A 14,082-nucleotide genomic window follows, 5' to 3' on the forward strand; every position below is an offset into this window, starting at 1 on the left:
CTCTCCCCGTGCCCGCGTGTAGGCTCCTTTCTCTGCTTGTTCCGGACCACTTGCCATTCTTGCGAAACTCCGGCAGAGGAGCACCGCGCCGTGTCAGGCACGCGTGCTGTCGAAGCAGTCAAGCCAGCGGCCCCCATTACAACAATGGACTACAGGCGCGGCCTTGAATGCCAGTCCTCGGCGTGCCTCCCTCTCCCCGGGCCAGCGAGAAGCTCGGTTCTTGAAGGCGGAGGGGTTAGTGGTGGAACGCGGACCACATCCGCGTAGGTCGGCGACGGATCCCCAAGGGGAGATCCTGCCTCAGACAACTGCAGCCGTTCCCCGAGGTCGCGGCTCCGGGGGGACTCCATGGGACTTGTAGCTGGTGGACGCCACTGTCGGGCGGTAGGGGCACGGCCACGCCGTCGGCTGGGTGCCGGCGGCGCTGGGAGGGGTGGGAGTGAAGGCGCAAGGCAGGTAGATGATAATCTCCCAAACTAAGTGTAGACAAGTTGACAATCACTCCCTCCATTCCTCAATATAAGTCCTTTTAGAGATTTCACTATAGATTACAAACGGAGCAAAAGTTTTCAGGCATCCAAGATCAGAAGGGACTCCTCTTTTGGCACTTGCAGCATGGCCTTTTATGCTATAGAATACCCAGTGGATGTTGGCTGACGGCAACATAACATGGTAGGGATGGAGACTTGCGGCGTGCGGCCCTGCCAGATCTGGCCTCGAGTGGGCAGGCTGTGGGCAGCCGCCTGGGCCAGGGTGCTCAGCTGGCCGAGGTGGCAACTTAACGAGGGTGGGCGGTGACGATAACATGTACCTAGGGTAGGGTCTTAGCTAGGCCTGACCTACATGCCCTATCCAAGGACACTACACAAGAGGCCAAGGCCTAAAATGTTAGAAAGAATGTACCGACTCAAATAACCATAGTCCTCAAGTCACTCGACAGAAGGTTCACTCGGTTGACTCTACCTCCACTCGACTGCCATAATTCACTCGGAAGTACATGGTTACATTAGGAGAACAGAAGACCTAGAGCCCCCCCTTGGGATGGCAACGGGCAGGCGTTCAATCCATCGTTGTAAAGATCATTAAGTACGGGAATTACCAGTAACGTACTCGTCTTTACCATCTCATTGAACCCTTGCATAACTGAGGACTGCGAGGGGTCAGCGGACTCTATATAAGCCACCCTTCCCCTGGTGCACAAGTGTTCGCACCCCCTATAATTAACTCAACACTCTGCAGAAAAAAAGCTCCCGCAATGCCGAGACGTAGGGCTATTACCTTCTCCGAGAGGGGCCTCAACTCATAAATCCGAGTGTACAATCTCACCGTAGCTAGACTCTGCCCTCTCCTACGTACCCCCTACCCCTACAGTCAGATCCGTTCTCATGACAGTTGGCGCCCACTGTGGGGCAGGCGTCTAATCGACTCCCGGCGAGGTTGTGTTCTTCGAACTCCATTGATATGGTTTCCGACGGCGGACTATCTCTGGGTCGCGAGACCCATCTCGGCACACTTAGCTTCATCGCCGACGAATCGGCCTGGCTCCTGGAGGCATCCCTCGACATTGAGCCGCTCCCCATTCGCGGGGCGGCGCACTTCCGCACGAGTGGTTGCGCCGTCCTTTTGCTGCAGAAGTCGACTTAGTATTGGTCGGCTCCGGTGGCGTCTTCCCTCCCCACTGTTTGCTGTTACAAGCTATCCGGTCGCTCGCGGCTCCAGCAATGAGTGAAGCACGCGGAGGCTCGTCAGTCATCCACTCCGTAGAACGTGGCAATCGAGCCTGACGAGAGCCTTTATGGCTTGTTTGATCTTTCATCTGGCCACTCGGATACGCTTTATGAGTGCGAAAGTAATGATCGGGCCGGACAAGTCTTTGGCGGGGCGAAAGCGGTGGCCCTTCGCACATCAACGACGAGTACTGCCCGCAGGCCCTCACCGCGGAGCGAAGACAAGAGCTACAACGTCGGAATGAGCAGTTCCTCTAGACCCCCATCACCGGGGAGACTGACGAGGCCCATGCTTTGGAGGCCGCGTGCGTAGCTAATCTGGCTGAGCGCACGCGTCTGGAAGATCTCCGGAGGTCACTCGACGACCGCGCTCACTGACAGCCTCCAAATCCCAATCGACGGCAGCGACAATTGTTCCCGACTGGATCTCGAGATGAGTGTCAGGTATACCACACTCCCATCCAGAATGTTGCAGCAGCCGCGCGTATTGTAGATTCGATCCAACCATCTCATTCCGAGCCTGGAAGAGGGTTAGAGTAGATTCAGACGCTGCTCAGAGTGGCCGGGGAGCAGAAATCGACTATTTCTCAGTGGCGCAATAGGATTCACAACAGATCCATCAGGGCGGACACAGTTCAGTCTGCTCACAGGCCAAGATCTCCTTTGAGGCGTGAAGATCATGGTTGTCGCCAGGACCAGTGCCTGGATCGAGGCCACAGTCAGTTTGATCGTCGACATCACCGCCGCGACCACCGTCAAGTGCCTATGCCCCCTCCGTGGGGTGGTTCGTACGTGTCCCGGCAGTATGATTACAGGCGCCCGTATGATGATGAGCGGAGGTATCCAGTCGACCCCTGAGAACCTGGGGCAAGGTCGGTCCTTGTGCAGGGCCTGGTTGACAGAGGTAGGGCTAACCGAGAGGGTTTGGACAGGGATCGCCTGAGTGGAAGTGGAGCTTTTGTGTCTATGCCCGAGTGTTTCAGCAGGGCTATCCAGCCGTTGAGATTCCTCCCAACTTCAGGTTGGCTGCAGGAGTGAGAAAGTTTACTGGCGAGTCAAATCCAGATACATGGTTAGAAGATTACTGAGTGGCTGTACAGATCGGTGAGGGTAATGATGATGTTGCCATGAAGCACTTACCCTCGATGCTAGAAGGATCATCTCGGTCGTGGTTGAACCAGTTGGCCCCTGCTTGCATTTACTGCTGGGAGGATCTAGCCCGAGTGTTTCTCAAAACATTCGAGGGCACTTGCGAGCGACTAGCTGGACTGATTGAATTGTAGCGTTGCGTCCAGAAGCTGAATGAAACCTTGAGGGATTATATCCCACGCTGGACCACACTTCACCATGTGGTGGATTTTTTTTTATGAAAATCAAGCAGTTTTCGCCTTTAAAGAAGGCATCACATACAGAGAGCTCATACTGAAATTTGGACGGTCTGGGACCCTGTCCATGAACCGAATGATGGAGATAGCCACTCGGTACGCGAATGACGAAGAAGAGGACCGACTCCATAGTAGCAAGGGAAAGGTTGTAGACCCTGGTGCTAGGGGCAGGAATCCGAGTCGAAAGTAGAAGCGCAAAGCTGAAGCCGCTGGTCAAATAGAAGCGACAATTGTGATGACCCAAGGCAAGTTCAAAGGGAAGCCGAAGGGGCAGTGGGTTCCCAAAAAAATGAAGGATTGGTCAGGCCAGGACGTCTTGGATCTACTGTGTGCCATCCACACGAAGAAAGAGGGTAACCTGATTTTACCCAAGCATACCACTCGAGAGTGCAGATTCCTTATCCAGCAGTTCCATGAAGGTCAACTGAATGAAAAGGGTTCTGACAAAGACGATGATGAAGAAAAAGTAGATGATTTCCTGAAGGTCAATGCTACTCTGGTGATTTTTGCTGACATTGAGAACAAGAGTCGACTGGAAGTCATCAACCGAGAGGTGAACATGGTTGCTTCGGCAACTATGACGTACCTCAAGTGGTCAAAGACATCGTACATCATCAGTGAGTTTGACAGCCACACTAACTCTAGTAACAAATTTTTTGATCAACTAACGCCATTTATCGGATAAGCCTTTCATTCTGAGGGTCTGTTGGAGAAATGACCATTTGACTAGATCGTATGCCTTTTACAATGTCAATTTTTAGTTATACCCCACTCATGTTCTTCTGGTACATCTCGTGAACGGTCTATGAAGGATAACTACTCCATCGAGTATATTTATTCCTTGCATGAAATCCGTTTTGGAAGGTTATACAACATGGTCAGCAACCATGTTGAGCCTATTAGTCACCACTTTGAAACACCGCATGTCGCACATCCTCTTTGAAGAAAGGTGTTGTGAGGATATCATACTCTTCTACTGTGACTTGTGGGATATCAGATGTTCCATCAAGAGTGAAGTTCCCTTCATCTGGAGCCCCAAACAAAGACTGGCAGTATGAGGAGATATAATGCTTCAGCTCGGCTTGACCCTCGATCTGCCCTCATCCTGTTGGAGGATAAAAGTACACTTCTTCATGTGCCGCCCATTGGTAAGCATTTGGATATATCGTCTATAGTCGTCTCCCTTCAAAATGAACTAGGCGTCAGATCTTTGGTACCACTTGATTTCCTCTTCTCACAAAAGACGTTCAATCTTCTCACTAGATTGATTTTTCACATCAATCTCCTATTGAGACAAAGTCCGAGTCTTCTCGGTTTTATCGAGGTCATTGATAATAGAGGAAAGCCGTTGCGTTTCCTTTTTATACATACCACTGGTGTGTTTCGCATATCCAATTACGAACTTTCTTGTTGCACAAATTTTGAAGTTCCATCTCTGAACCGGTGTGTGACCAATGGTAGGCCTCTCCCATACTATCCTTATAATATCCGCAATGCCATCATGTTGTAACCATCTCAATTCAAATTTAAATGGGCGGCGAACAATGAGAGGTCTAGTAGTGTTAGAATCAAGAATGATGGGTGCATGGTCCGAAAGTGTCTTAATACGCTCTATGGCACGCACTATTACCAGAGGGAATTTTAATTCCCATTTGGTATCCATAAGTACCCGATAGAGTTTCTCGTATGTTAGCGCAGAGGATTGTTGTATATTGTCGCCCTGACATAGTGGCTTCCCGAAGATTCAATCTGTGCATCACAACATTGAGTAAGAAAGGCTAGTGAGTGTCAAAACGATCATTATTTTTCTCGTCCTAGTGCCTAAGGATATTGAAGTCGCTTCCAAAAAGCATTGGGTGCTGGTTATCCTTAGCCTCATTCACCAATTGTTGTAGGAAATCAGAATTATTTTCATCTTGGGCAGCTCCATAGACTGCGACCAGGCTCTATGTAAAATTATCAGCTCTATTTCGAAGGTGGAATTTTATGTGATATTCGCACACCGAAAAAGCTAATAAGTGTCCGTGGTTGTGGTCCATATCCCTAGTAAGATTCCTCCAGGCCTTCCACGTGGTGGTAAATGATGCTATGTGTAGTCAAAATCACTACATATGTTATGAAAGACATGTCTTGACAACGAACACGTCACCGTGTACCCTCGACGCCGGGAGTGATGCACCGCGGCTCACGTCGAAGGAGATCTGACCGACCGCGCGATACGCAGGACAGTTGGCAGATGCTTTTGAGACCCCAAAACCCCGCATGCCCGGGAGGGACCTCGTCAGGGAGTGTGGCAGCTTTGGGCTGCTCCAGGTCGATTTGCTCGCCCCTAGAGCCTCGTAGATCCGCAGCCCTCCAGCATGAAGAATTAACGAAAAACGAGAAGAAAGATACAAGAGATAGATAAAAAGTAGATGAACATGAAAAAGTAGTAGATACGTTTGTTTGATTGTGTGTTGTTCAATCGGCCGTCACCCCTTAGGTATATAAGAGGCGGATGTACTTCCCGTGCAAGGAAAATGTTTGGATTCACGTCCAAAACCCTAGTCAAATTCGGATTGGTTTTATCCGAACTTTCCAAAACTGTTCCGTCTGAAACTGGCTGCACCTTGCGGGTCTTTTTTGTGGTGGTAAATGACCTCCGATGAAAATGCACCCAAAAGCTTATTTACTCTTTTCGACAAGACAAACAACTTTCATGTTTAACGTTTTTCAATTTGAGTCCATCTTCAGGGCAAAATCGCTCGCGCAAAACAGCTAAATATTCACGCAGCTCATAAGACATACCCACACGTGTGTCTAGTTTCGGGCGTCCTATTTTGCCTATTGGAGGATCGTGCTGTGCGGGCTCTAACTTTTGCGTACGACCTCTTATTGGGACAATCTTTATATCAAAATGGATTGCTTCGACGAGAGGAAGACAATTCATGTAGATCAGTTTCCCTTATGGGGCCGTCTTGGGGGTGTAATCAGCCGAAAAGTGTTCTGGATACAAAATCTCAGTACTTCGAACACAACTTTGGCCTTAGAGATGAGATCGGATGGCTATGACCCAAATATCAAAGTTTCTCCTTTAGATGATATGAAACCTTCTCACTTTGAGAACTTTTCCATTCGAGGCCTTGTTAATTATGTTTTTGTCAATGCCAAAATCTGATGTCAACCCATGCCTCTCTGTTTTTCGGTGAAGCTTGTGTGCCGAAAAATAACTTGAACATAGCTTATTCTAAGGACGATGTTAACACTCCATTGGCCATTTTGCATGTTCTTAGGACGATAAGTCTATATCGGCTATTGCTTGTTTGAACCTCTTGATGCAAACTTGGGTGAAAACTTCTTAACTTCCATAACAATCTGGTGATAAGGTTCCATAGATCAAAACCATACTGTTCATCCACCGCCGACCTACTCCAGCCTCCACGGGCTACTGTTCATCCACTGTCGACCTCCTCCAGCCTCCACCTGTGACTGATCATCCACAGGCTCCTATTCATCCAGCCTCCACCCCGCGCTACTCCACCGGCTACTGTTCAACCACCCCTCTCCACGGGCTCCTATTCAACCACCCCTCCATGGGCTACTGTTCATCCACCCCTCCACCATCTACTGTTCATCCAGCCCTCCACGGGGTCGTCCTGTTCATCCAGCCCTCCGCGGGGTCCTATTCATCGAGCACCAACCGGCTCGATCGATCGGGGTCCTGTTCATCCAGAGGCAACGCCACGGGGTCCTGTTCATCCACCCCCATCACTCACTGTTCATCCACCCCCCCAACGCTCACTGTTCATCTAGAGGCAGCATCGATCGACTTCAGTTAGCAGCAGTAGCGAAGAAATCACTCAATCGGGTTTAGTTAACAGCCACCGATCGATCGCTCGGGTTCAGTAACGCGTAGCCTGCAGTGCAATCGCTCGGGTTCAGTTAGAGCCCAACGCCTCACTCGGGTTCAGTTAGAGCAAATGCCTCGCACACACACGTGTACATGTACGAGAGAAACGCGCATCGCTCGGCCCCCGATCACCCACTGTAACCGGGAACTCACCAAAATTTTCCTCGCCCTCGCTTCTACCATGATTTTTTCTGTCATGGATAACCCAAAGAATGTCAGGCAGCTGCGTCTCCGGCCCGCCCATGACGAAAAGCCCATTTTCTGTCATGATTTTTTGTCATAGAAGTAGGATGCCACCACATCTATGATGTTACCGGGTTTTGTCACAATTATCGTCATAGAAGTGTCATAAGTATGACAGAAATTTTTTTCGTTCAGCCCAAAATGTCATGAATGTGTCTTTTTTTGTAGTGTATCTTGTACTCCCTCCGTTCCAAAATAGATGACCCAACTTTTTATTAATTGAGTACAAAGTTGGGTCATCTATTTTGGAACGGAGGGAGTCATAACAAGAGCAACGGGGAATGATTGTATGAATGGCAAGTGTATGTTGTAATCCCTAGGGATTTATCGTTGGTAAGGAATTGCAAAAGCGGTGGGCACATAGGGTCTCAGGTAAACATCGAATAGTATATTTGGAATCTTTTGCTGAATCAAGCGATCATCTGGAATGAGGGGCTCTCTAGAATGAGTAGTTACGAGAACCTAGAGTTAGAGTTAGAAAAATCTTTAACCTAAAAGGAAGAGAAATTAGAACCCATGTAAAGATGCGAAATAAAAGATTCTAATCCCATCCATTTGCGATATGTGCCCGTAAGCCACACAATACTGTTAGTAGGTTAGAAAATTGTTTTTTCCAAAGACTAGACTTAACTTTGACCAAGGAGTTGGAACGGGTTCCTACAGGCAGTCCACTCTGATACCAGCTTGTGATGCCCCTGAACCCGACTACCATAGTTTTGTCACAGCAGATATCCTCACTAAAGGACTAAGTTGTGAGGCCATCACTGCTAGGTGGAAGCTTGGATGGGGTTCATCGGAAACGAGAAGACACGAGTTTACTCAGGTTCGGCCCCTCACTTTGGAGGAAAAAGCCTACATCCTGCTTGATTGCTATTGATTGTGGTGGTCTCGATTACAAGGGCGCTATTTTGCTACCTCTGTCTTGGGAACTATCAAAACATCTATCTCAAGATCTATCAAACATCTGTCTCGAGACCTGTCAAAACATCTGTCTCATTACTTGTCTGTCTCAAAAACTATCCTTCTGATGACCCAGGGACTCCCTTTATATAATAGCTGAGTCCCTCTGATTACAAGAGATTTCAGGTTATCCCAGAAGTCAGAGTCCTACTCTAAGTCCTCTAAGTCCTCCATGTGTTCCAAGTTTGGGGTCTCCGTCTTGTATTTGGACTCCTGGGTGGAATTTCGTCTAAGTTCGGGTCCTGTAGCAGGCCGGGCCCTATAGTATGCCGAGTCATAATTCCAGCCGGGTTAGGGTTGTAGTCGGGTCATGATTGTAGCCGGGTCAAGATTGTAGGCGGCCGACTTAACTCCAAGAATGACTTAACTCCAGAGATGACTTGACTCCAGAAATGACTTAACTCTAGAGATGACTTATCCTCGGAGCTGGGTTTAGCTGCCGATAACTCCCCTAACACCGACCGTGCACTAAACATACACACAACAAGCACGATCAAGATCAGTGACTCATAGTAGGATATCACAACACAATTCTAAGACACAATTTTAAGCTCAAAGCTTTATATTATGATAGGTGTCACAGAGACCCGGGGTTACATCAGTGCAAATACAAACATGTCTGGGTACAGACAGGTCGAACAAGGGGTTGCCTTAAGAAGGCATAAGCAAACAACGACAATAATCGAAAGAGGCAAGGCCTCCTGCATGGGACTGCCGAACTACTCCCGGTACACGACCTCCATGTAGTATCAAAGCTCGGGATCCTTTGGCTCTTGAGCTCCATCATCTGATCGCAGCAATCGGGTAGAAGAAAAGAGTAGCAAAGCGACAATGAGTACTCTAGTAGAAAAGGGGGTATTGGTCCAGGCCGGGTCATCCCATTAGTCCTGGTTCAATCTAGAACCGGGACCAATGGGGGCATTAGACCCGGTTCATGAGCCCCGGGGACCGGCCGGGCCACGTGGGCCATTGGTCCCGGTTCGTCTGGACCTTTTGGTCCCGGTTGGTGGGACGAACCGGGACCAATGTGCCTTGGTCCTGGCCCACCACCATTGGTCCCGGTTGGTGGCCTGAACCGGGACCAAAGGCTTCCCTTTAGTCCCGGTTCAAGCCACGAACTGGGACCAATTAATTGCCTATATATATGCCCGCGAGCAGAGCACTCTCAATGCTCTGTTTTTCGTGGCCGGCAAGGAGAGAGCTTTGTGGTGCTCTAGCTCACCTCCTATGCACACGAGGTATTCGATGGAATGCCCGAGCCACACTACTTAAGCTTTCTCCTCTCCAAGCTCGACCTCCAAGATCCATTTTCCTCAATATTTGTCTAGGTTTAGCGGTCCGTCACGTCCCGTCCCCGTCTTCACCGCCATCGATCGCCCATGCCGATCTTGTTCTTATCTTCTTTCTGAAAGGAAAAACAATTCTTACTTGTATGTTTATATATATAGATACTTGTATAATTTCCTTACTTTTATTATTGCATCTTATATAGTGCGATGGTTTTGGTATCCGCCCCCGTCGGCCCTCGTCCTGTCTATGATTCGGATGTGGTATATATTATCTTTTCATAACTATTGGTTCATCTATTGTTTATGACAATTATGCCGACCAACGTGACATAGATTTTATTTATCTAGGAGGTTGTTGAACCGGAAATTCCAACCGACCCTATTGTCGAGAGGTTAAATTTAGTTGAAGAAGAAAACAATTTCTTGAAGGAAAAAATTAGAAAAATTGAGGAGTAGGAGATGATATTGGAGTTGCATGTTGCGGATGTCATGGATGATCACAAGATCAAGATGGATGCAATGCGCTTGAAGATTAGAAAGATTAGAAAATATGCCATTCATACTGAGGCTTGGTATCATTATGCCGTTGGATCAGTTGTTACATTGGTTGCGATTATGATCGCATTTTTTTTCGCATTGAAATGTTTTACATAGTTTCAATGTATGGTTTAATTAATTTAGATGCTCTGCAGAGCTTTATGTTGTTAGATGAGAACTATGTATGTACTTTGGTTTTAATATGATGATGAACTTCTATTAATTTGGTCACTTAATTATCTATTCATGATGTTCTGTAATTATTTTTGACACACTTAATTATATATAATGCACGTAGATGAACCGGCAATGGATGTACGGTTCAAGACACACCTCCGAGTACATTAAGGGTGTGCATGAATTTCTCGAAGTGGCTGAGGCAAACAAGCAGAATGGTTTTCTGTGTTGTCCATGGCCTATATGTGGGAATACGAAGTCTTACTCTGACCGGAAAATCCTTCACACCCACCTGCTTTACAAGGGTTTCATGCCACACTATAATGTTTGGACGAGGCACGGAGAAATAGGGGTTATGATGGAAGACGGCGAAGAAGAAAAGTACGATGACAACTATGTGCCCCCTGAATACGGTGATGCTACTGAAGATCAAGAGGAACCAGACGATGTGCACGATGATGCTGCAACAGGCGAAGCTGCTGAAGATCAAGAGGAACCAGACGATGTGCCCGATGCTGATGATCTCCGCCGGGTCATTGTCAATGCAAGGACGCAGTGCGAAAGTCAAAAGGAGAAGCTGCATTTCGATCGCATGTTAGAGGACCACAAAAAAGGGTTGTACCCCAATTGCGAAAACGGCAACACAAGGCTCGGTACCGTACTGGAATTGCTGCAGTGGAAGGCAGAGAATGTTGTGCCTGACAAAGGATTTGAGAAGCTACTGAAAATATTGAAGAAGAAGCTTCCAAAGGAGAACGAATTGCCCGACAATACATACGCAGCAAAGAAGGTCGTATGCCCTCTAGGATTGGAGGTGCAAAAGATACATGCATGCCCTAATGACTGCATCCTCTACGGCGGTGCGTACAAGGATCTGAACACATGCCCGGTATGCGGTGCATTACGGTATAAGATCAGACGAGATGACCCTGGTGATGTTGACGGCGAGCCCCCCCAGGAAGAGGGTTCCTGTGAAGGTGATGTGGTATGCTCCTATAATACCACGGTTGAAACGTCTGTTCAGAAACGGAGAGCATGCCAAGTTGATGCGATGGCACAGTGAGGACTGTAAGAAAGACGGGAAGTTGAGAGCACCCGCTGACGGGTCGTAGTGGAGAAAAAACGAGAGAAAGTACTGGGATGAGTTTGCAAGTGACCCAAGGAACGTATTGTTTGCTTTAAGTGCAGATGGCATTAATCCTTTCGGGGAGCAGAGCAGCAATCACAACACCTGGCCCGTGACTCTATGTATGTATAACCTTCCTCCTTGGATGTGCATGAAGCGGAAGTTCATTATGATGTCAGTTCTCATCCAAGGCCCTAAGCAACCCGGTAACGACATTGATATGTACCTAAGGCCATTAGTTGAAGAACTTTTACAGCTGTGGAATGGAAACGGTGTACGTACGTGGCATGAGCACAAACAGGAGGAATTTCACCTAAAGGCGTTGCTGTTCGTGACCATCAACGATTGGCCCGCTCTCAATAACCTTTCAGGACAGACAAACAAGGGATACCACGCATGCACGCACTGTTTACTTGACACCGATAGTATATATACCTGGGAAGCTGCAGGTAGAATGTGTACCTGGGCCATCGTTAATTTCTTCCGACCAATCATCAATGTCGAAAGAAAGGCAAGCGTTTCAAAGGGGAGGCAGATCACCGGAGGAAGCCCGCCATGCATACCGGTGATCACGTACTTGCTATGGTCAATGATTTACACGTAATCTTTGGAAAGGGTCCCGGCGGACTAGCTGTTCCGAGTGACGTAGGGGGACACGCACCCATGTGGAAGAAGAAATCTATATTTTGGGACCTACCCTACTGGAAAGACCTAGAGGTCTGCTCTTCGATTGACGTGATGCACGTGACGAAGAACCTTTGCGTGAACCTGCTAGGCTTCTTGGGCGTGTATGGGAAGACAAAACATACAACTGAGGCACGGGAGGACCTGCAACGTTTGCACAAAAAAGACGGCATGCCTCCAAAGCAGTATGAAGGTCCTGCCAGCTATGCTCTTACCAAAGAAGAGAAGGAAATCTTCTTTGAATGCCTACTTAGTATGAAGGTCCCGACTGGCTTCTCGTCGAATATAAAAGGAATAATAAATATGTCAGAGAAAAACTTTCAGAACCTAAAGTCTCATGACTGCAATGTGATTATGACGCAACTGCTTCCGATTGCATTGAGGGGGCTTCTACCGGAAAACGTCCGATTAGCCATTGTGAAGCTATGTGCATTCCTCAATGCAATCTCTCAGAAGGTGATCGATCCAGAAATCATACCAGGGCTAAGGAGTGATGTGGTGCAATGTCTTGTCAGTTTCAAGCTGGTGTTCCCACCATCCTTCTTCAATATCATGACGCAGGTCCTAGTTCATCTAGTTGACGAGATTGTCATTTTGGGCCTCGTATTTCTACACAATATGTACCCCTTTGAGAGGTTCATGGGAGTCCTAAAGAAATATGTCCGTAATCGCGCTAGGCTAGAAGGAAGCATCTCCATGGGCCATCAAACAGAGGATGTCATCGGGTTTTGTGTTGACTTCATTCCTGGCCTTAAGAAGATAGGTCTCCCTCAATCGCTGTATGAGGGGAGACTGATTGGAAAAGGCACGCTTGGAAGGGACTCAATAATATGCAGGGACGGATATTCTTGGTCTCAAGCACGCTACATAGTTCTACAGAACTCTACCTTGGTGACCCCGTATGTCGATGAACACAAAAACAGTCTGCGCTCCGAACATCCGGAGCAGTGCGACGACTGGATTACATGTGAACACATCAGGACTTTCAGCAGTTGGTTGGAAGCACGTCTCAGAGGTGACAACACTGTTTGTGATGAGTTGTACTTGTTGTCCAGGGGACCATCTTCGACTGTTACGATTTGGCAAGGATACGAGATAAATGGGAATACATTTTACACGATTAACCAAGATCGAAAGAGCAACAACCAAAACAGCGGTGTCCGCTTTGATGCAACAACCGAGAGGGGAAAGGACACATATTATGGTTACATAGTGGACATATGGGAACTTGACTACGGACATGATTTTAAGGTCCCTTTGTTTAAGTGCAAATGGGTCAATCTGTCAGGAGGCGGGGTACAGGTAGACCCACAGTACGGAATGACAACAGTGGATCTGAAAAATCTTGGGTACACTGACGAACCGTTCGTCCTAGCCAATGATGTGGCACATGTTATCTATGTGAAGGACATGTCTGCCAGACCGAGAAAAAGAAAATATAAGGAAGCGAATACCTCATACGATGAGCCAAAGCGCCACATAGTTTTTTCAGGAAAAAGGGACATCGTGGGAGTGGAGGGCAAGACAGACATGTTTGAAGATTATGAAAAGTTTCATGAAATTCCTCCCTCAAAGTCAAGGCTGACCCCAGCATCCTGATAAGCGATGAAGATTATCCATGGTTACGGCGCAATAAGCAAATGACACAAGCGAAGAAAAAGTGAAGACTTTCTCCCGCAACTATTATGAAGATACCATGCCAACTTTGTAACACACGAGTATGATACCATTGTCCGTTTTGTACATGCACATGCTATGTGGGTGAATTTATGATACCATGCAAACTTTCAACTTTTTCATAGTTCATTTGAAATGCTTTAATGTCTTATGGTTCGGCCCTCGTAATAATTAAAAATAGCAACAATAAGTATTTTGTTGTAAGTAGAAACAAAATAAAATAAATAAAGCAAGAAAGAAAACAAAAAAAGTGTTTTCAAATTTGAAAACTAATGGCACTAACAGAAAGTTTATAATTTTTCTAAAACTAAAAGCAAAAAGAATTAAAGAATAAAGCAAAAAACAAAAGAAAATAAATGATGCAGAAAACAAAACAAAAAAACTGGAA

The sequence above is a fragment of the Triticum aestivum genome, unplaced genomic scaffold, assembly GCF_018294505.1.
Source record: "Triticum aestivum cultivar Chinese Spring unplaced genomic scaffold, IWGSC CS RefSeq v2.1 scaffold61924, whole genome shotgun sequence".
NCBI classification, from domain to species: domain Eukaryota; kingdom Viridiplantae; phylum Streptophyta; class Magnoliopsida; order Poales; family Poaceae; genus Triticum; species Triticum aestivum.